The sequence below is a fragment of the Oncorhynchus kisutch genome, linkage group LG8 (assembly GCF_002021735.2).
Source record: "Oncorhynchus kisutch isolate 150728-3 linkage group LG8, Okis_V2, whole genome shotgun sequence".
NCBI lineage: Eukaryota > Metazoa > Chordata > Actinopteri > Salmoniformes > Salmonidae > Oncorhynchus > Oncorhynchus kisutch.
Window position 1 is genome coordinate 15,169,965 of NC_034181.2, and position 22,310 is coordinate 15,192,274.

The following is a 22,310-nucleotide window of genomic DNA, read 5'->3' on the forward strand; positions in this document are numbered from 1 at the left end:
AAATACTCTGATTTTCCAGAAGTCCTGATTGAAGGTTGTTGAAAAGTGTGTAGCAGAACAACTGATTGCCCACCTCAACAACAGCCCCTTCACATTACACTCCATGCAGTTTGGCTTCAGAGCGAAACACTCCACAGAAACGGCCAACTGCTTTCTTCTGGAAAATGTGAAGTCCAAGATGGACAAAGGGGGTGCTGTTGGGGCTGTGTTTCTGGACCTAAGGAAGGCGTTTGATACTGTTAACCATGAGATTCTCATCACAAAATTGTCCAAGTTCAACTTTTCCCCTGATGCCTTGAGATGGATGAAATCATACCTTGAAGGCAGAACTCAGTGTGTCAGAGTGAGCAATGAGCTGTCGCCCACTCGTAGCTATGATGTGGGCGTGCCCCAAGGGTCAATACTGGGGCCCCTCCTGTTCAGCCTGTACATTAATGATCTGCCTTCTGTCTGTACTGGGTCTGAAGTTCAAATGTATGCAGATGATACAGTGATATATGTGCATGCAAAGAGCAAACAACAAGCTGCACAAGAACTCACTACTGTAATGGTCCAGGTTACAAAGTATTACACTTACTATATTGTTTTTAATAACCTGCCCAGGGACTGCGGTTGAAAATTAGCCGGCTGGCTAAAACCGGCACTTTTAACTAAAATGTTGATTAATGTGCACTGTCCCTGTAAAAAATTTTTTTTTTTAAACTCAAACTCAAGGATTTTGGAGTTCCTGCTTATTTCCTCCTGATTCTGGGAATTCCAACAGGGTTTTCTGGAAAACCTGGGAATTGTCTTTGCCAAATAACACACTGTCCTGAACTCAAAGCAATAGTGTCACATGTAGCCCCAATCTCTTAGCCTGGGGGCCCGTCTGTTTCTGCTCTCTTGCCAACTCCTGGTGGAATCGTCATGACAATGACACTGAAGTAGGCAAAAGCACAAACAGATCTGGGACCAGGCTACCAATCTCTGATCTCAAAGCAAAATTGAGAGTGAATACTCCATATATAGCTCATTTTGAATCACAAACAGAAATATGCATCTCTCTAAAACACATTTATAGATGAGCTAGGGAGTCCTTCCCCTTTAAATCTCATCCCTCCAGACCTGAGTTATAGTTTGTTTACAACAGGATCCATCCCGCTCGTCTGCACAGCGTTTTTTTCACGGTGCAGAGAGAGGAGCAGGGAAAGCCGTAACTTCTGAGTCCTATAAATGGACAAGGTAAGGGGGTATAAATACAGGAGTCGGTAACTCAACACAGACAGGGCAATTCCTTCTATCCTTCTGCAGCACGATTTATATCAGCAGAGCATTCTGGAGGCGAGCATAGAAGTGGCACATGGCCAGAAACACTGAGCTGCTGCCCTCGGCTGCTGAGCACCTTGGATAGTACAGAAACACTGAGCTGCTGCCCTCGGCTGCTGAGCCCCTTGGATAGTACAGAAACACTGAGCTGCTGCCCTCGGCTGCTGAGCACCTTGGATAGTACAGAAACTGGTTACCAGACAGATGAATGCATGCAAAATACAACAAGGCAGAATCCAAACAGACAACCAAATGCCTAGATTGTTAAATTAATAGGGAAAATGTATTTGAAATCATTGCTATATGAGAATTAAATGTTATGTGGGTATTGAGGTGGGGGGGGGGCGTTCCAATAAAGACTGCAGTATAATTTGTAGTTTCCATAAAGTTGAACTATATGACTGAATTGGCACATTTCACTGTTTTGCCTGGTATAGATACAGTACACAGGGCAATGCAGTAGATAGGCCTAATTCATACGGCTCATAATAATTGCCAGACCGGAGCAAATGTAATGGCATCGAACACCTGGAAACCATGTATTTGCTATATTTGATACCATTCCACCTGTTCCGCTCCAGTCATTACCACATCCCATTCTCTACAGTTAAGGTGACACCAATCTACTGTGATGTGCAGGGTTAAAAAACATCAGTTCTTCAATGGGGTCTATGTGCAAAGAAGTGTAGAGGCGTGGCGTACGCACATGGGACCCCGCGTCACCTTCACCTTCACTGACAGCTGAAATTCAGGGACCACAAACAGCTCCACATCCCTCCAGTGGGACCTCCACATGGTCCTGAACAACCGTTTTGACAACTTTTAAATCAATTCTGCAATCGTACAGATCAGGCTACAAATCAGACATTTTTTTTTATTTCAACCACACCTGAAACAAAAATACAAATCATCATAGGCGATCTATGTCATCATTCATCTGCAATTTCGAGATGATCTATGATTTTTACCTCATCATTTAGTTCAGCAGAAATCTTTCTGAAGGACAATTTCTACCAAGAGAACATGCAAAGATGCCATACACCAAAGCATTACATTCCAGCAGTAATTGGTGGTTAGATTTAGGCAAATTGGAGATTGATTCATGGTTTAGACTCAGAAGTAAGAAATGAAAACTGCCTAGTTACTAAACATGTCCCACACACTATTGCAAATAACAATCCCCTAAAAGAGGCAATCTGTTGTTCAACCAACAACAAAGCGGGGCACCCCACCACTGTTTTGGTAAACAGCTGAGGGATGGGGCTGGAGAAATGTAACCAATCTCAAACTCATAGACAGAGCTTCAAAATGACCGTTTTAACCGTATTTTGAGGCGGTACAGTGTTTGTTGTTTGCTTTTACATTGTTTACAAACAAGCTCATTGCTATACCGGCTATACCCTCCTGAGTGGCGCAGAGTCTAAGGCACTGCATCTCAGTACTAGAGGGGTCACTACAGACTCTGATTCGATTCCAGGCTGCATCACAACTGGCTGTGATTGGGAGTGATTGGGAGTCCCATAGGGTGGCACACAATCGGGCCTGCGTCATCTGGGTTAGGGTTTGGCCGGGGTAGGCCGTCATTGTAATTTGTTCTTAATAAATCCTCTACAGGATCGGTGGGTCCCCTACGGGACGGTTGAGCTAACGAAGGCTAATGTGATTAGCATGAGGTAGTAAGTAACAAGAACATTTCCCAGGACATAGACATACTGGTAGAAAGCTTAAATTATTGTTAATCTAACTGCACTGTCCAATTTACAATAGCATTACAGTGAGAGAATACCATGCTATTGTTTGTGGAGACTGCACAGTTATGAACTTGAAAATGTATTAATAAACCAATTAGGCACATTTGGGCAGTCTTGATACAACATTTTGAACAGAAATGCAATGGTTAATTGGATCAGTCTAAAACTTTGCACACACACTGCTGCCATCTAGTGGTCAAAATCTAAATTGTGCCTGGGCTGGCATAATATATTATGGCCTTTCTCTTGCATGGTTTTTCTTTGTATTATCTTTTACCATATCTAATGTGTTATATTCTCTTACATTCATTTAACATTTCCACAAACTTCAAAGTGTTTCCTTCAAATAGTATCAAGAATATGCATATCCTTGCTTCAGGTCCTGAGCTCCAGGTAGTTAGATTTGGGTATGTCATTTTAGGCGAAAATTGAAAGAAAGGGTTGGATCCTTAAGTTTACTGACTTGCCTAGTGAAATAAAGGTTAAATAAAAAAATCTGTTAATTGCGAATAGCCTAATCAGATCGAGGCAAATAGAAGCTTGCACTAAAAATAAAAATAAATGTTCTCTCGACTCTTCCACAGCAGCTTGAATTGAGTCTGATGACAGGAATTTAGGATGCAATTGAAAGGCTAACATTCAATTCATTGGCATTAACATAACATTTCACATTTACAAAACAACCTGCTTGTTAATCACTTCCATGTTTATTTATTTTATTGAACCTTTATTTAACTGGGCAAGTCAGTTAAGAACGAATTATTATTTACAATGACGGCCTACCCAGGCCAAACTCGGACCGACGATGGGCCAATTGTGCGCCACCCTATGGGACTCCCAATCACGACCGTTTCCACTTCATTTCAATGAAATAAAAATTAAGCTACTAAATTGAAGCTACTAATAGACGTTGAATTGACGTTTGTGCCCAGTGGGAAATGTATTTCACCCTCTTGATTTCAGTAAGGAGTTTGGTAAATATTTTCCGGACGGGGGCGCGTATTTATGTGCTTGACTGATGCAAGAGCCCGGAGCAGTGAAAGGGACACTGTCCCTTTCCGAATCCCTCTGTCGCACTTGATCCCAGTCGAAATTATCTAACGATAGGTACGGGTCAACTTGGTCAAATAGAGGAATCAATCAAAAATAATCGCTGTTAGTAGTGCTTACTCATAGTTTGAAGTATGGTAAAGTGAACATTGGGATATTCTTGGATTTTTTTTCTTTACGTCGACCGTTGAGGGGGTAGGCTACTCGTGGAGTTAAAAGGCGGACCACTTGTGTTTTCCCTGGTTCTGTCAGATGAACAAGTCGTAAGAAGTCGATACCACTCGCGCATTTTTCCAGCTGACATCTTTGTGTTAGGTGAGTGTGTTAATAGAATAAAATGATTCATTCAATTGTCTGCCTATTATAAAAATGTATTTGATTTCATTTGAGATGTCCTCTCAATGCTTTTTGGGGATGCAACTCGCACACTGAAACTGGCAAAAAGTTTTGACAAATCGCTATTCAACATAATTACCATCGTGTTGCTACATTTGTCGGTGTGCAATTCTATTACATTATGTTTCAATATTAGCTGTTTTTTATTTTTGCGGAAACCCTCAAGGGAACTAGTTATTTTATTATTTTTGAATGATCTGCTATCTGAAGCGATTTATTACGTGCGGTGCACATTTCTGCGATGTTAATATTTGGTCGTTTTCGGCGTGGCAGATGTCTTCTGATGGAGGTGGTTATAAGGTGTTTCGGTTTCCAAAGGAGTTCAGAAGTTGTAAGAAGTTCACACCTCTGGAATTCCCTTTTCAAACACTATTTAGTGCATCATTATATCGGTATACTATGCATGCTTGAATAGTTAAAGATTCTCAGGACAGACGTCAATGCTTCATAGCTCCATTTGTTCCCTATTGATTTCGCAGGGCTGCGACTCCTGTTGACAGTGTGTGAATGAATGATAGCCTAGCCCTAGTGTAAACCTGCAATGACTCAAAACTCCAATCTGAAGTATGGCACTGAGCTAGAACTGCATTACCATTCGAAATGCATGGAGTGACCTATTGCATGCAATACATACTGAAATCCATGTCATAATTGTATTTTTGAACCCTAATTTGCCTATGTATTGGTCACTCAAAAGCTCTTTTAAATGAGAAATTGGATGACGGTACAGGATCTTTAAAAAAAAGTGGTGCTGTTATACATGTATGCCAACCATGCAATAGGCCACTAAATCCATTTCAATCAAAAATTGTTAGGATTTTACATTAAACAGGCTACAGGCTATTCAATGGTTGTTATGAATGAATACAATATTCACTGGCCTTTATTTATACACCTTTTGGGTGCAAAAACCCACTGTTGTGGGCGCATCTACAACAGGAAAGTGATCAATGGTCTATTGTCTGATCTAGGGGTGACCACATTTAGTCGACTGGTCAATTGTTTGGTTGATAGGCTATTGGTCATCAATATTGTTTTTAGTTGAGCTGCGGTAAATACAGTTGAAGTCAGAAGTTTACATACACCTTAGCCAAATACATTTAAACCCAGTTTTTCACAATTCTTGACATTTAATCAGAGTAAAAATTCCCTGTCTTAGGTCAGTTAGGATAACCACTTTATTTGAAGAATGTGAAATGTCAGAATAATAGTAGAGAATTATTTATTTCAGCTTTTATTTCTTTCATCACATTCCCAGTGGGTCAGAAGTTTACATACGCACTGCCTTTAAATTGTTTAACTTGGGGCAAACGCTTCGGGTAGCCTTCCACAAGCTTCCCACAATAAGTTGGGTGAATTGTGGCCCATTCCTCCTGACAGAGCTGATGTAACTGAGTGAGGTTTGTAGGCCTCCTTGCGCGCACACGCTTTTTCAGTTCTGCCCACAAATTGTATATAGGATTGAGGTCAGGGTTTGTGATGGCCACTCCAGTACCTTGACTTTGTTGTCCTTAAGCCATTTTGCCACAACTTTGGAAGTATGCTTGGGCTCATTGTCCATTTGGAAGAGCCATTTGCGACCAAGAATTAACTGATGTCTTGAGATGTTGCTTCAATATATCCACATAATTTTCCTACCTCATGATACCATCTATTTTGTGACGTGCACCAGTCCCTCCTGCAGCAATGCACCCCCACAACATGATGCTGCCACCCCCTTGCTTCACGGTTGGGATGGTGTTCTTCGGCTTGCAAGCCTCCCCCTTTTTCTTACAAACATATCAATGGTCATTTTGGTCAACCAGGTCTATTTTTGTGTCATCAGACCAGAGTATATTCATCAGAATCTTTGTCCACATGTGCAGTTGCAAACCGCAGTCTGGCTTTTTTATGCTGGTTTTGGAGCAGTGGCTTCTTCCTTGCTGAGCGGCCTTTCAGGTTATGTCTATAACAGTTTCAACTGTTTTGCCTGCGGCTATGGAATCCTGACCTGTTCACCGGAGGTGCTACCTGTCCCAGACCTGCTGTTTTCAACTCTCTAGAGACAGCAGGAGTGGTAGAGATACTCTTAATGATCAGCTATGAAAAGCCAACTGACATTTACTCCTGAGTTGCTGACTTGCTGCACCCTCGACAACTACTGTGATTATTATTATTTGACCATGCTGGTCATTTATGAACATTTGAACATCTTGGCCATGTTCTGTTATAATCTCCACCCGTCACAGACAGAAGAGGACTGGCCACCCCCCATAGCCTGGTTCCTCTCTAGGTTTCTTCCTAGGTTTTGGCCATTCTAGGGAGTTTTTCCTAGCCACCATGCTTCTACACCTGCATTGCTTGCTGTTTTGGGGTTTTAGGCTTGATTTCTGTACAGCACTTTGAGATATCAGCTGATATACGAAGGGCTATATAAATAAATTTGATTTGATTTGATTTATATAGAACTCGTTTTACTGTGGATATAGATACTTTTGTACCTGTTTCCTCCAGCATCTTCACAAGGTCCTTTGCTGTTGTTCTGGGATTGATTTGCACTTTTTGCACCAAAGTACGTTCATCTCTAGGAGACAGAACACGTCTCCTTCCTGAGCGGTATGACGGCTGTGTGGTCCCATGTTGTTTATACTTGCGTACTATTGTTTGTACAGATGGTACCTTCAGGCGTTTGGAAATTGCTCCCAAGGATGAACCAGACTTGTGGAGGTCTACAATTTTTGTCTGATTTCTTTAGATTTTCCCATGATGTCAAGCAAAGAGGCACTGTTTGAAATTAGGCCTTGAAATACATCCACAGGTACACCTCCATTTGTCTCAAATGATGTCAATTAGCCTATCAGAAGCTTCTAAAGCCATGTCATCATTTTATGGAATTTTCCAAGCTGTTTAAAGGCACAGTCCACTTAGTGTACGTGAACGTCTGACCCACTAGAATTGTGATGCAGTGAATTATAAGTGAAATAATCTGTCTGGAAACAGTTGTTGGAAAAATTACTTGCGTCATGCACAAAGTAGATGTCCTAACCGACTTGCTAAAACTATAGTTTGTTAACCTGTCAGGTTAATGCTAACAAGAAATTTGTGGAGTGGTTGAAAAACTAGTTTTAATGACTCCAACCTAAGTGTATGTAAACTTCAGACTTAACCTGTGTGTGTGTATATATATATATGGCATGTGAAACACCTGTCTGATTCACGCCTGTCTGAGTGGACTAATCAGTTGGGAGGCTGCAGGGATGGCACACCATTTACCGTTAATTCCCATAATTGCTAATCTACAATGTTTGTTTGGTTATGCTCATTTCTGTTAATGCATTCAAAATACTATTATTACAGTTTCACCGTTGTCATTGTAGGAGAGGACAAGTGGTTTGCAGAGCACACAGCCTAGGTTACACTTGTGAGAAACAAGTTTTGCTTTATTTTATTCCATTTACGAGTTCTCAATTGAGTCATCATCTTTTGTTTGGAGCGCTCCAGTCAATGTTGAGTAAGGACACGCACTTGATTACGCATATTGAAGTTGGACTGGTCTACCTGACCTGCGTGCAAATGTAGGCCTATAAATGTCTCCATTTGGGGATCTGATACTATTTCTGATTGTCTTCATTCACCCTCACTGTGGCGCTTCTCAAAGTAATTTTTTCTTGGCGTTTAAACACCCAGGCTAATACAATAGTTGATACAATGTTTCAAGTCCCTTGCAGACAGGCCATGAGTAGCCAATGTGATTTATAGGATTTTTTTTTTTTTTTAAAGCATCAGACAAACTCAACATATAGTTGATTTTATTCAAACAGGTTGTGTCTATATATGGAAAAATACACGTTTTAATTGTCAACCAATCGATTGGTTGAAAGAACACACGACTCTTGGTTGACTCAGATTATTTTTAGTCGGTGACATCCCTAGTCTGATCTATTCCTAATTGTTGGGAACATCATATCTCAATCCTCCTGATTCCTGTCTTGTTGCCCTATTATGGGCTGGGCGATATGGCCAAAATATCATGTCACAGTATTTTTCAATGTTTTTGACAGTAGGTTGCTATAGAGGTATTTGACGGTATTTCATGTATCTGAATGATAAAAGTCTAAATATGCTTTATGAGTAGTGCATGACCCTAGGATGGCAGTAAATTAATTATAAGTTGTTTTCATGTCTTTCTCTATTCTGATTGTTTTATACTCAACCAAATTGGGACAAAACTGACAGTGTATTTCAACATAACACTTTGGGGAGCTATAAAACAAATGGAGACCCATTCATTTTCAATGGAGCGAAGTGACGTAGGCAGTTGGGCAATAGCATGGGCGAGGGTCATGGCTAGAAGGGATCCAGCTTTTGTCAAAATAACATTAAAAGTGTTTTTTTTTGCATTTTAGCAAACCCTAACCCTTTTCCTAACCTTAACCTAATTATCCTAACCTGCTACATTAATTATTCAAACCTGCTGTGTAAGGTCTCCTAACCTGCTACAAAAAGTCCAATCTTGACAAATTTGACAAAAGCTGGCTTGACTTCTAGCCATGACCATGGGCGAGGGAGCATGAAGAGGGCGGGACCAAAGGTGGGGAAAGCTGAACTTTGTGCAAATACTCCCACGATATCACAATGCTATTGATCAATCAAAGCTCACTTTAGCGTCAAGCCCCTACTCGATTGGCGGTTGATACCTAGCGCTACTTAGCCTGCTTGCAAGTTTGCTAGCACCCACATAGAGTGGCTATCTAAATGAATGTGTTATGTGAAGATTTTGTGAAGTAGTCCAATTTATTTCTATTTTATTTAGCGCTGTTTCAAAATGTTATGGACTGTGTGTGTACACCGTTATATTATTCCCCATGCTGATTCAAGGTACGAAAAATTGACATAACTAAAAAAAGTGCGACCAGACCACTGGCTGAGAGATACTGTGCATCAGATGTTTTAAATGAGTTGTTTGGAGAGCCGAGAATCGAGCTACTTCCGTTATCTCTGTTATTCTATGGAGTGTAGGTCTAGTACATGGTGATACACTATTCTAAATCAGGTACAGGGTGAGCAGAGATGAGCTGAAGAGAATGTAGTTTTACACACGTCATACTTTGTTTCCCCCTGTATATTATACTTCATCAACATGTCTGTGCTTAGTGCAGCGGGCAGTGATAGGGACCCTTTATAAATAAGTATAGTGAACAGCATTGGACTTTAGAAGCTGCCTCTGTAATGCAGGCTGATTGGCATACGGTATGTGATATACCTTGCTGAAAACAAGAGTTTTATAGATGAGGACAGAAGTGGGCCGTTAAATCTACCTTCAACAAGTCAAGCTCTATATAACCCTTTAATACACACACACGTGTAGACAGACACACACGCGCAGACACGCAGACGCACACGCGCAGACGCAGACACACACGCGCAGACACACACGCGCAGACACACACGCGCAGACACACACGCGCAGACACACACGCGCAGACACACACACGCTCAAATCTCAGGCTGCAGTGATGGGCCAGTCACTTCCAGTGTGGTGTGGGAACAGCAGTAAGAATTGAGAGGAGAGGATAGTGGTCCTCAGGATACAGAGTGGGTTGAAAAGGGCTTTTCATTTATTAGAATCTAGTGGTGTCCAACATGCGAGGGGATCCAATCCGGAACGTGTGGTTTGAGTGACTAATAAAAAATACATATTACATTTTTAGGTGGGGAGTGGGGACGAATTCAATATACTTAAATTACTAAAACCAAATGGAAACTGTGTATAAATTGGAATGGACCTACAGTCACAGTTTCTTGACCGTGTCCAGCTTGCTAATAATCACAAAATTAAAGCTAGACAGTCAGGAAGCACCAAAACAAAAGAAGACTTTAATTGTATTTTTTATTTTGTACAAATTTTGACCGTGAGGAAATATATATATATATATATATATATATATTTTATTTCACCTTTATTTAACCAGGTTGGCCAGTTGAGAACAAGTTCTCATTTGCAACTGCGACCTGGCCAAGATAAAGCATAGCAATTCGACACATAGAACAACACAGAGTTACACATGGAATAAACAAAACATAGTCAATAATACAGTAGAACAAAAGAAAACAAAAAGTCTATATACAGTGAGTGCAAATGAGGTAGGATAAGGGAGTTAAGGCAATAAATAGGCCATGGTGGCGAAGTAATTACAATAGCAATTAAACACTGGAATGGTAGCTGTGCAGAAGATGAATGTGAAGGTAGAGATACTGGGGTGCAAAGGAGCAAAATAAATAAATACAGTATGGGGATGAGGTAGGTAGTAGATAGATGGGCTGTTTACAGATGGGCTATGTACAGGTGCAGTGATCTGTGAGCTGCTCTGACAGCTGGTGCTTAAAGCTAGTGAGGGAGATATGAGTCTCCAGCTTCAGAGATTTTTGCAGTTCGTTCCAGTCATTGGCAGCAGAGAACTGGAAGGAAAGACGACCAAAGGAGGAATTGGCTTTGGGGGTGACCAGTGAGATATACCTGCTGGAGCGCGTGCTACGAGTGGGTGCTGCTATGGTGACCAGTGAGCTGAGATAAGGAGTGGCTTTCCTTAGCAGAGACTTGTAGATAACCTGTAGCCAGTGGGTTTGGCGACGAGTATGAAGTGAGGGCCAACCAACGAGAGCGTCCAGGTCGCAATGGTGACTAGTGTATGGGGCTTTGGTGACAAAACGGATGGCACTGTGATAGACTGCATCCAGTTTGTTGAGTAGAGTGTTGGATGCTATTTTATAGATGACATCACCGAAGTCGAGGATCGGTAGGATGGTCAGTTTTACGAGGGTATATTTGGCAGCATGAGTGAAGCATGCTTTGTTGCATTATAGGAAGCCAATTCTAAATGTAATTTTGGATTGGGGATGCTTAATGTGAGTCTGGAAGGAGAGTTTACAGTCTAACCAGACACCTAGGTATTTGTAGTTGTAACGAATATTCAGTGCATGCCTCTGGACCTCATTGAAGATCAAATGCGGCCCCCGGGGAATATTTGTTTGACACTGTTATAAACACTTTAAATGTGGCTTGGTTGGATCTCTAACCTAACAATGCCATTTAGAGAGGTTTGAAGAGGTGAAAAAAACAAGTTTAAAATCACATTTTATGTAGGTGGTGGGTGTTGTATTTATTTAACCTTTATGTTGCTAGGTAAGTGACTTAAGAACTAATTCTTATTTTACATTGACTGCCTACCCCAGCCAAACCCTCCCCTAACCTGGACGACGCTGGGTCCAATTGTGCGCCGCTCTAAGGGACTCCCAATCACAGCCAGTTGTGATACAGCCCGGGATCGAACCAGGGTCTGTAGTGACACCTCTAGCACTGAAAAACAGTGCTTTACACCGCTGTGCCACTCGCATTCATGTCTGATTTGATTGTATTGTAATACACACAGCACACATGACAGAAACATTACGCACAGGGCCCTCAGACTGGAACCGGGCCTGTCTTACTTTCACCAAAATGAGTTAGACCCAGCCTAATATGTTATGTAACATCCACACATTTTTTTCAGTAATCTGCTGTCTTGGCTAGGGTTTCTAGAACACAATGCGAAGATCGGTGAGACGTTATAAAGATGTGTTTCAGGTAGAAGAATGAACATAGCAGCTATTCACACACAAAACTAAGGATGGAATTCTACGCAGCAGACATTTTCCATGCCGCGGCTCATTTAAAAGAAGTGCAGAGATTCGGTATCAAATTGATTACTCTCTATTCTCACTCTCACACATATGAAAACTGAAAACATAAACAAGCACCATATTCTACCAGTTGCTGTCTGTCACACTCACACATACACACATACATCCACTTGCCTTCCCATAGCAGGGCTTGGAGATGTTTGTACTGATCCCCTTCCAGACTCATTGTGCTGACTGGGAGTTTTCCAATCCTCTGAAATAAGAGCAGGAGACATGAGCACCATCCAAAGACCAGGCCTGCATGCCTTTACGCGCACACATGCACACACATGCACACACATGCACACCCACAGCACTTCCCACTCAGGCCTTGCGTACTGGCACAAAAGAGAGACTAGTATATAATCCAAGCACAGCCATCTGATTTGAAAGTTAATATATTTGTATACAACCCTGGAAAGCAGGAGGACACCCTATAGTCAAACTATCCCTGCCCTGGTCTGAAGTAGGGATGTGACAAATGGACAATTTTGCTTTACGTTTAAATGTTTTCTTTTTTTTAAATCAATAAGAAAAAACCCATACAATTCCACCTCAATTCAGAATGCAGAATAATGGTCCTATTAGATATCTATGACCTCTAGGGCTGGGCAATGAAGCTCTATCTACCACGACCTTTTACAGACATAGAACACAGCTACAGTAACACGTCGACCGCAACAATTGATAACTTTTCAGACAATTAGAAGCGTCTGTACCTTATCAGACAGTAGAATTCGCTCCGGTATAGACTGTTCTTTATAGAGGGCTTGCAGTTGCGTCACAAATCACCTAGCAACCGCACCAGGCGCCATGTTGGAAGACCAAACTCAGTCTGTTGGAAGTCCTCTAATCGTCCACATGGCTGGCTGCCTTTTGCAACCAATGGAAACTTCATTTTTCTCAGGACCAAGAAAATGGAGGCAGTGGGAGAACCTACTCAAGTAAGTAAATATATTTAGCAAATGATCACTGTAAGAAACCTAGTGTGCAGGCTTACTCAAATAAGCTGCTAATGTAATGTTCACCAGTTAGCTAACTTTACATACTGTAGCTAGCTAAGTGAATTAAATATAACCCGTTTGCTAACTTCCTACTGTAATTAGCTAGTTAGCTACCTATCTTGATGTATTTATCGTTGTACTGTAGCTCTAAATGAATTTGTAGCTTGGTAGCTAGTTAACAGCCATGGAAGAGGATGAAAGGATTAGCCAGCTGTTCCAGCTGTCCGAGAAGGCAGAGTAGGATACTCTGGATAGGGCAGGTGCATTACCTTTGTGGGAGGACATTATGAACCTATTCTCCTGTTCCAGTCCCTAGCAAGGAAAAAGTGAGGACAGAGAGATACTGTATAGCAACATAATATTCAGTCCTGTATAATTTAAATATAATGAAGCCTGTTTCTTTGATGTGTTCTGTCCTCAGATACAGAGCCGTAAAACCCTGTCTGCAGATGAAGAGGTCCCAATGAATGTCACAATAAGGGTACATCCTTGTATACCATGGATTCTGTGTACCTATGATAGCACATTTTGTGAACAAAAAATACAGTTTAAAAGTTACACACATTGTATAGTCCTATTCCAACTGGAGCAGGCCAACCCTGCTGGGTGTGCAGGCGTCTGTTCCAGCCCTGCACTAACACACCTGAAGGTGCTCTCTAAATGGCACAACAGAATCATTCAGATTGTCACAGCCTATGACAAACATCTCATATGAGAGGAGACAACCCCCAGTTATATCTGGAAAAGGACACAGTAGAAACGGATGCTGCTGCAGCATTGCTCATCCTCACAGTGGGAATCCAGTCAACATGGGTGTCTTGATAGAGGTCAGCTGGTTGAACCTACAGTAGTACATAACAAATGAAACGCCCACCTGATGTTAGAATCATTTTCTCAGGTCAGCTATACCATCAGGTCTCTTCAGTGTTGTTTGGCTGTGTTTAATTCATTCAGGTGTTTTAGTGTCATATAAAGAACAACCAATAGTCAACACAGAAGGTTGTCCTACCCCATTGAAGCCTTTGTTCTATGTCCATACATTTTCCCTCTTATGAATTAGGTTCTCAACAGATTATCATTGGGTTATTATATGAATACATGGTAACCGCTGTTTTTCTTTGACAATAATGTCCTCCAGGATATATGGACGTCATATCGTACAACTTGCGTCTCACTTTTTCATGGTCATGGAAGGGATCCAGCTTTGGTCAAATTAACTTAATATTTGACATTTCATAGCAAGTTAGTAGAATTTACGCAGCAGGTTACGAGACTGAATATAGCAGGTTAGGATCATTAGATTAAGGTTAGGAATAGGGTTAAGGGTAAGCTAAAGAGCAAAAAATTACTTTGACGTTAATTTGACAGAAGTTGGATCCCGTTTAGCCAGGATGCCTTTTTGGCCTAGGTTACATGGTTACATTCAAGACAAGTTCATTTTATTGAACAATCAAAATTGCTTCCCCAAACATTGAAACTCATGTGACACATGCTAAGACTGCAAGCTATCTAGCTAGCTAATTTTGGCTAACTTACTGTAGTGTTGTTGTTAACACCTTGTTAGCATAACATCTAAATGAATCTCAGGTTCAGGTTTTAACGTGCAAAAAGGTTTATTCACTTTTTTGACCGTTCTTGAGTCTTAGCTCATTGGTGTCACCAACGGTGTTTCATGATTGAGGGGAATCTGTATACATTGTTTTCCTGTTGTCTATCCTGCCTTGTTAGAGCAGCCAAATGATCTACAGAAAATGCCCGTGGTGATGAATCAACGAGTTTTAGGCACTGCAGTTTGGGTTAGCCTGTCGGCTGTTGTTAACGGAATAATTCATGTGGTCGTCTGTCAACATGGCCCCCATGAGGCGTCGTACGTTAACTGCAAGCCTTGGATTGTTTCCCTGACAACAATAAACATTGCTGATAGATGTGCTGATGTATTTTTTTCTGCCGTTTTTATGGTATGGCAGCTAGATGTGTTTTCTTTCTACTATACTGAACAAAAATATAAACGCAACATTTTTTAAATATATTTTATTTATTTTTTATTTCACCTTTATTTAACCAGGTAGGCTAGTTGAGAACAAGTTCTCATTTGCAACTGCGACCTGGCCAAGATAAAGCATAGCAGTGTGAACAGACAACACAGAGTTGCACATGGAGTAAACAATTAACAAGTCAATAACACAGTAGAAAAAAAGGGGAGTCTATATACATTGTGTGCAAAAGGCATGAGGAGGTAGGTGAATAATTACAATTTTGCAGATTAATAACACTGGAGTGATAAATGATCAGATGGTCATGTACAGGTAGAGATATTGGTGTGCAAAAGAGCAGAAAAGTAAATAAATAAAAACAGTATGGGGATGAGGTAGGTAAAAATGGGTGGGCTATTTACCGATAGACTATGTACAGCTGCAGCGATCGGTTAACTGCTCAGATAGCAGATGTTTGAAGTTGGTGAGGGAGATAAAAGTCTCCAACTTCAGCGATTTTTGCAATTCGTTCCAGTCACAGGCAGCAGAGAACTGGAACGAAAGGCGGCCAAATGAGGTGTTGGCTTTAGGGATGATCAGTGAGATACACCTGCTGGAGCGCGTGCTACGGATGGGTGTTGCCATCGTGACCAGTGAACTGAGATAAGGCGGAGCTTTACCTAGCATGGACTTGTAGATGACCTGGAGCCAGTGGGTCTGGCGACAAATATGTAGCGAGGGCCAGCCGACTAGAGCATACAAGTCGCAGTGGTGGGTGGTATAAGGTGCTTTAGTGACAAAACGGATGGCACTGTGATAAACTGCATCCAGTTTGCTGAGTAGAGTGTTGGAAGCAATTTTGTAGATGACATCGCCGAAGTCGAGGATCGGTAGGATAGTCAGTTTTACTAGGGTAAGTTTGGCGGCGTGAGTGAAGGAGGCTTTGTTGCGGAATAGAAAGCCGATTCTTGATTTAATTTTCGATTGGAGATGTTTGATATGAGTCTGGAAGGAGAGTTTACAGTCTAGCCAGACACCTAGGTACTTATAGATGTCCACATATTCAAGGTCGGAACCATCCAGGGTGGTGATGCTGGTCAGGCGTGCGGGTGCAGGCAGCGCACGGTTGAAAAGGAGTGTTGTATGGCATTGAAGCTCGTTTGGAGGTTAGATAGCACAGTGTCCAAGGACGGGCCGGAAGTATATAGAATGGTGTCGTCTGCGTAGAGGTGGATCAGGGAATCGCCCGCAGCAAGAGAAACATCATTGATATATACAGAGAAAAGAGTCGGCCCGAGGGTTGAACCCTGTGGCACCCCCATAGAGACTGCCAGAGGACCGGACAGCATGCCCTCCGATTTGACACACTGAACTCTGTCTGCAAAGTAATTGGTGAACCAAGCAAGGCAGTCATCCGAAAAACCGAGGCTACTGAGTCTGCCGATAAGAATATGGTGATTGACAGAGTCGAAGGCCTTGGCAAGGTCAATGAAGACGGCTGCACAGTACTGTCTTTTATCGATGGCGGTTATGATATCGTTTAGTACCATGAGCCTGGCTGAGGTGCACCCGTGACCGGCTCGGAAACTAGATTGCACAGCGGAGAAGGTACGGTGGGATTCAAGATGGTCAGTGACCTGTTTGTTGGCTTTCGAAGACCTTAGATAGGCAGGGCAGGATGGATATAGGTCTGTAACAGTTTGGGTCCAGGGTGTCTCCCCCTTTGAAGAGGGGGATGACTGCGGCAGCTTTCCAATCCTTGGGGATCTCAGACGATATGAAAGAGAGGTTGAACAGGCTGGTAATAGGGGTTGCGACAATGGCGGCGGATAGTTTCAGAAATAGAGGGTCCAGATTGTCAAGCCCAGCTGATTTGTACGGGTCCAGGTTTTGCAGCTCTTTCAGAACATCTGCTATCTGGATTTGGGTAAAGGAGAACCTGGAGAGGCTTGGGCGAGTAGCTGCGGGGGGGGGGGCGGCGCTGTTGGATGAGGTTGGAGTAGCCAGGTGGAAGGCATGGCTAGCTGTTGAGAAATGCTTGTTGAAGTTTTCGATAATCATGGATTTATCGGTGGTGAACGCAGGTTACACGTGGTCTACGGTTGTGAGGCTGGTTGGACGTACTGACAAATTCTCTAAAATGAGGTTGGAGGTGATTTATGGTAGAGAAATTAACATTGAGTTCTCTGGCAACAGCTCTGGTGAACATTCCTGCAGTCAGCATGTCAAATGCACGCTCCCTCAGAACTTGAGACATCTGTGGCATGGTGTTTTTTTTATTTTTACAAAACTGCACATTCTAGAGTGGCCTTTTATTGTCGCCAGCACAAGGTGCACCTGTGTAATGATCATGCTGTTTAGGTGGATGGATTATCTTGACAGGCTAAAATGCTCACAAACTGGGATGTAAACAAATTTGAGAGAAATTAGCTTTTTGTGCATGTGGTTCATTTCGGGGATATTTTATTTCATCTCATGAAACATGGGTCCAACACTTTACATGTTGCGTTTTATATTTTTGGTCAGTGTAAATGTCTTGGTAAGTCCCGGTATTTAACAAACTTTAAAGTACTTTTTTAGGAGAAGGTTGGTCTGTGCACAGGTAGGCAGGTTGCACGCAGCAGCTCAAGATTATTTGATTGACAGTTCTGGTCACCTAGTGATGGGACTTCAGAAGCGGCATTCCTTTACAGACAAGTAAAATGTTTCGTATCTCCAGAGAAGGTTTCATGTTGGCGTTTAAAAAATACGTAGTGTAGCCTACCCTAACAGACAAGCAAACATGTCATAGCCGAGATGCTTTCAAGGGGCCACATTTCATTGTCTGAAAAAGGTCATCGATACAAGTAGACTACTGTAATTTTAATATTGATACACAAAAAGAAAAGCACTCACTCAGCAATAAAGAGTAAGTACCCTGTGCTTGAAAGACTGGCCCGAAGATACCTCTGTATCCCAGCAACATCAGTGACCCGGTGAAGGGGGAGAATCAAGAATTCCGCAGTGACCTGTTGCCACTAGGAAAAAGCAACCAGTGGAGCGCAAACAACATTGTAAATACAACCCGTATATATCTGTTTATTTATTTCCCCTTGCCATTCATACTACAACTATTCGCACACGGTTACAACACTGTACATCGCTAATAACATAACATTTGAGATGTCTTTATCTTTTTGAAACCTTTGTGTGTGTGTGTGTAGTGTTTACTGTTAATTTCTGATTGCTTATTTCACTTTTGTTTTTCACTTGCTTTGGAAATGTAAACGTATTTTCCCATGCCAATAAAGACACATTGGAGAGAGAGAGAGAGAGATTTGAAATGTCTTATTATTTTGGAACTTCTGTGTGTGTAATATATACTGTTCATTTTTATTGTTTATTGTCTACTTCACTTGCCTTGGCAATGTTAACATGTGTTTCCCATGCCAATAAAAGCCCCTTAAATTGATTTGAGAGGATGGTCAGGCCGGCCAGCACGAGGAAGGGAGGGAGAGGAGGGGCAGGCAGGACAGCCTGAGCGCGGGAGGGAGAGGAGGGGCAGGCCGGCCAGCGGGAGGGAGAGGAGGGGCAGGCAGGACAGCCTGAGGGAGGGATGGAGGGTGAGGAGGGGCAGGCAGGACAGCCTGAGGGAGGGAGGGAGGGAGGGAGAGAGAGAGGGAGAGGAGGGGCAGACAGGACAGCCTGAGGGAGGGAGAGGAGGGGCAGGCCGGACAGCCTGAGGGAGGGAGAGGAGGGGCAGGCCGCACAGCCTGAGGGAGGGAGAGGAGGGGCAGGCCGGACAGCCTGAGGGAGGGAGAGGAGGGGCAGGCAGGACAGCCTGAGGGAGGGAGAGGAGGGGCAGGCCAGCTAGCGGGAGGGAGGGAGAGGAGGGGCAGGCAGGACAGCCGGAGGGAGGGAGAGGAGGGGCAGGCCGGCTAGCGGGAGGGAGGGAGGGAGAGGAGGGGCAGGCCGGACAGCCTGAGGGAGGGAGGGAGAGGAGGGGCAGGCAGGACAGCCGGAGGGAGGGAGAGGAGGGGCAGGCCGGCTAGCGGGAGGGAGGGAGAGGAGGGGCAGGCAGGACAGCCGGAGGGAGGGAGAGGAGGGGCAGGCCGGCTAGCGGGAGGGAGGGAGAGGAGGGGCAGGCCGGACAGCCTGAGGGAGGGAGGGAGAGGAGGGGCAGGCAGGACAGCCGGAGGGAGGGAGAGGAGGGGCAGGCCGGCTAGCGGGAGGGAGGGAGAGGAGGGGCAGGCAGGACAGCCGGAGGGAGGGAGAGGAGGGGCAGGCCGGCTAGCGGGAGGGAGGGAGAGGAGGGGCAGGCAGGACCGTGCACCAATGTCTTGGTAATATGCATCTTGCAATGTCTTGTTTTGCATGCCTCTTCCTCTCTGGTTTTATTTAAATTACACAACTTTCCCCAGGCCTTTATAGCCTATCGTCTAGAAAATGTTAAGGATCCCAACTTTGTTTAAACGTTCACACCCCTAGACTGAAGAGAACATTCCTGCCTATGTGGTTCACACACACACATACCAATGTGTTCTAACCATTGCCACATCTGTAGGACATGCACACTCATGTTGTAGGCGGTGTGGTGTTTGCTCAAGTTTTTAACTTACTGATGAAAAAAAACTATTTGCAAACTTTTGCAATTGGTGGGGGCAATGGCGAACCTTATACTTTGCATCTTGGTTCAATAGCTTCTAGATTGACTGTCAGAATTTTAGCCGCATCACAATCCAAAGAGGCTCCAAGCCTATTGGCCAAACCTTTTTTGGTTTCTACATGGTTCCATATGTTTTATTTCATAGTTTTGATGTCTCACTATTATTCTACAATGTATAAAATAATAAAATAAAGAAAAACCTTGAATGAGTAGGTGTGTCAACTTTTGACTGGTACTGTGCGTACGTACATATGTCACGGCTGTTGAAGGAAGTGGACCAAGGTGCAGCGTGTTGAGCGTACATTTTCTTTTATTATAAAAAATGACGCAGAGAAAACAACTGTGAAGCTACAGGCTATGTGCCATAAACGAAAGTCAACCTCCCACAAAGACAGGTGGGAAAAGGGCTACCTAAGTATGGTTCTCAATCCGAGACAACGATAGACAGCTGTCCCTGATTGAGAACCCTACCTGGCCAAAACATAGAAATACAAATAATAGAACATAGAATACCCACCCCAAATCACACCCTGACCAAACCAAATAGAGACATAAAAAGGATAAAAAGGTCAGGGTGTGACAACATACATGCATGCATACATACACACACAGTGTTTCCTGTGTGTGTGTGTGTGTATATAATATATAGCTTTTACTTCCGGCGCCGACAGAGATGGCCGCCTCGCTTCGCGTTCCTAGGAAACTATGCAGTTTTTTGTTTTTTTACGTGTTATTTCTTACACTAGTACCCCAGGTCATCTTAGGTTTCATCACATACAGCCGAGAAGAACTACTGAATATAAGATCAGCGTCAACTCACCACCAGTACGACCAAGAATATGTTTTTCGCGATGCGGATCCTGTGTTCTGCCTTACAACCAGCGCCACGGGATGGTTCCCATGCAGCGACCCAAAAAAACGACTCAGAAAAAGAGGGAAACGAAGCGGTCTTCTGGTCAGACTCCGGAGACGGGCACATCGTGCACCACTCCCTAGCATTCTTCTTGCCAATGTCCAGTCTCTTGACAACAAGGTTGATGAAATCCGAGCAAGGGTAGCATTCCAGAGGGACATCAGAGACTGTAACGTTCTCTGTTTCACGGAAACGTGGCTCACTGGAGAGACGCAATCCGAAGCGGTGCAGTCAGCGGGTTTCTCCACGCATCGCGCGGACAGAAACGAACATCTTTCTGGTAAGAAGAGGGGCTGGGGCGTATGCCTTATGGCCAACGTGACATGGTGTGATGAAAGAAACATACAGGAACTCAAATCGAAACGATTTATCCGGAGGCTGCATTCATTGTAGCTGGGGATTTTAACAAGGCTAATCTGAAAACAAGACTCCCTAAATTTTATCAGCATATCGATTGCGCAACCAGGGGTGGAAAGACCCTGGATCATTGTTACTCTAACTTCCGCGACGCATATAAGGCCCTGCCCCGCCCCCCTTTCGGAAAAGCTGACCACGACTCCATTTTGTTGATCCCTGCCTACAGACAGAAACTAAAACAAGAAGCTCCCACGCTGAGGTCTGTCCAGTGTGACTCCACACTCCAAGACTGCTTCCATCACGTGGACTGGGAGATGTTTCGTATTGCGTCAGCCAACAACATTGACGAATACGCTGATTCGGTGTGCGAGTTCATTAGAACGTGCGTTGAAGATGTCGTTCCCATAGCAACGATTAAAACATTGCCCAACCAGAAACCGTGGATTGATGGATGCATTCGTGTGGAACTGAAGGCGTGAACCACTGCTTTTAATCAGGGCAAGGTGTCTGGTAACATGACTGAATACAAACAGTGCAGCTATTCCCTCCGCAAGGCTATCAAACAAGCTAAGCGCCAGTACAGAGACAAAGTAGAATCTCAATTCAACGGCTCAGACACAAGAGGCATGTGGCAGGGTCTACAGTCAATCACGGACTACAGGAAGAAACCCAGCCCAGTCACGGACCAGGATGTCTTGCTCCCAGGCAGACTAAACAACTTTTTTGCCCGCTTTGAGGACAATACAGTGCCACTGACACGGCCTGCAACGAAAACATGCGGTCTCTCCTTCACTGCAGCCGAAGTGAGTAAGACATTTAAACGTGTTAACCCTCGCAAGGCTGCAGGCCCAGACGGCATCCCCAGCCGCGCCCTCAGAGCATGCGCAGACCAGCTGGCCGGTGTGTTTACGGACATATTGAACCAATCCCTATACCAGTCTGCTGTTCCCACATGCTTCAAGAGGGCCACCATTGTTCCTGTTCCCAAGAAAGCTAAGGTAACTGAGCTAAACGACTACCGCCCCGTAGCACTCACATCCGTCATCATGAAGTGCTTTGAGAGACTAGTCAAGGACCATATCACCTCCACCCTACCTGACACCCTTGACCCACTCCAATTTGCTTACCGCCCAAATAGGTCCACAGACGATGCAATCTCAACCACACTGCACACTGCCCTAACCCATCTGGACAAGAGGAATACCTATGTGAGAATGC

The 22,310-nt window shown here is 43.5% G+C and overlaps 1 protein-coding gene across 1 annotated transcript in view; it reads left to right on the forward strand.

The window, feature by feature from the left end:
• The first annotated feature begins 4,098 nt into the window (after positions 1-4,098).
• LOC109896160 (growth hormone receptor) overlaps positions 4,099-22,310 on the forward strand; it is an 85,487-nt gene continuing 67,275 nt past the window's right edge. The window contains exon 1 of the mRNA XM_031829713.1: positions 4,099-4,421. The gene's annotated coding sequence lies outside the window, so the exon portion shown is untranslated. The remainder of the gene's footprint in view (positions 4,422-22,310) is intronic.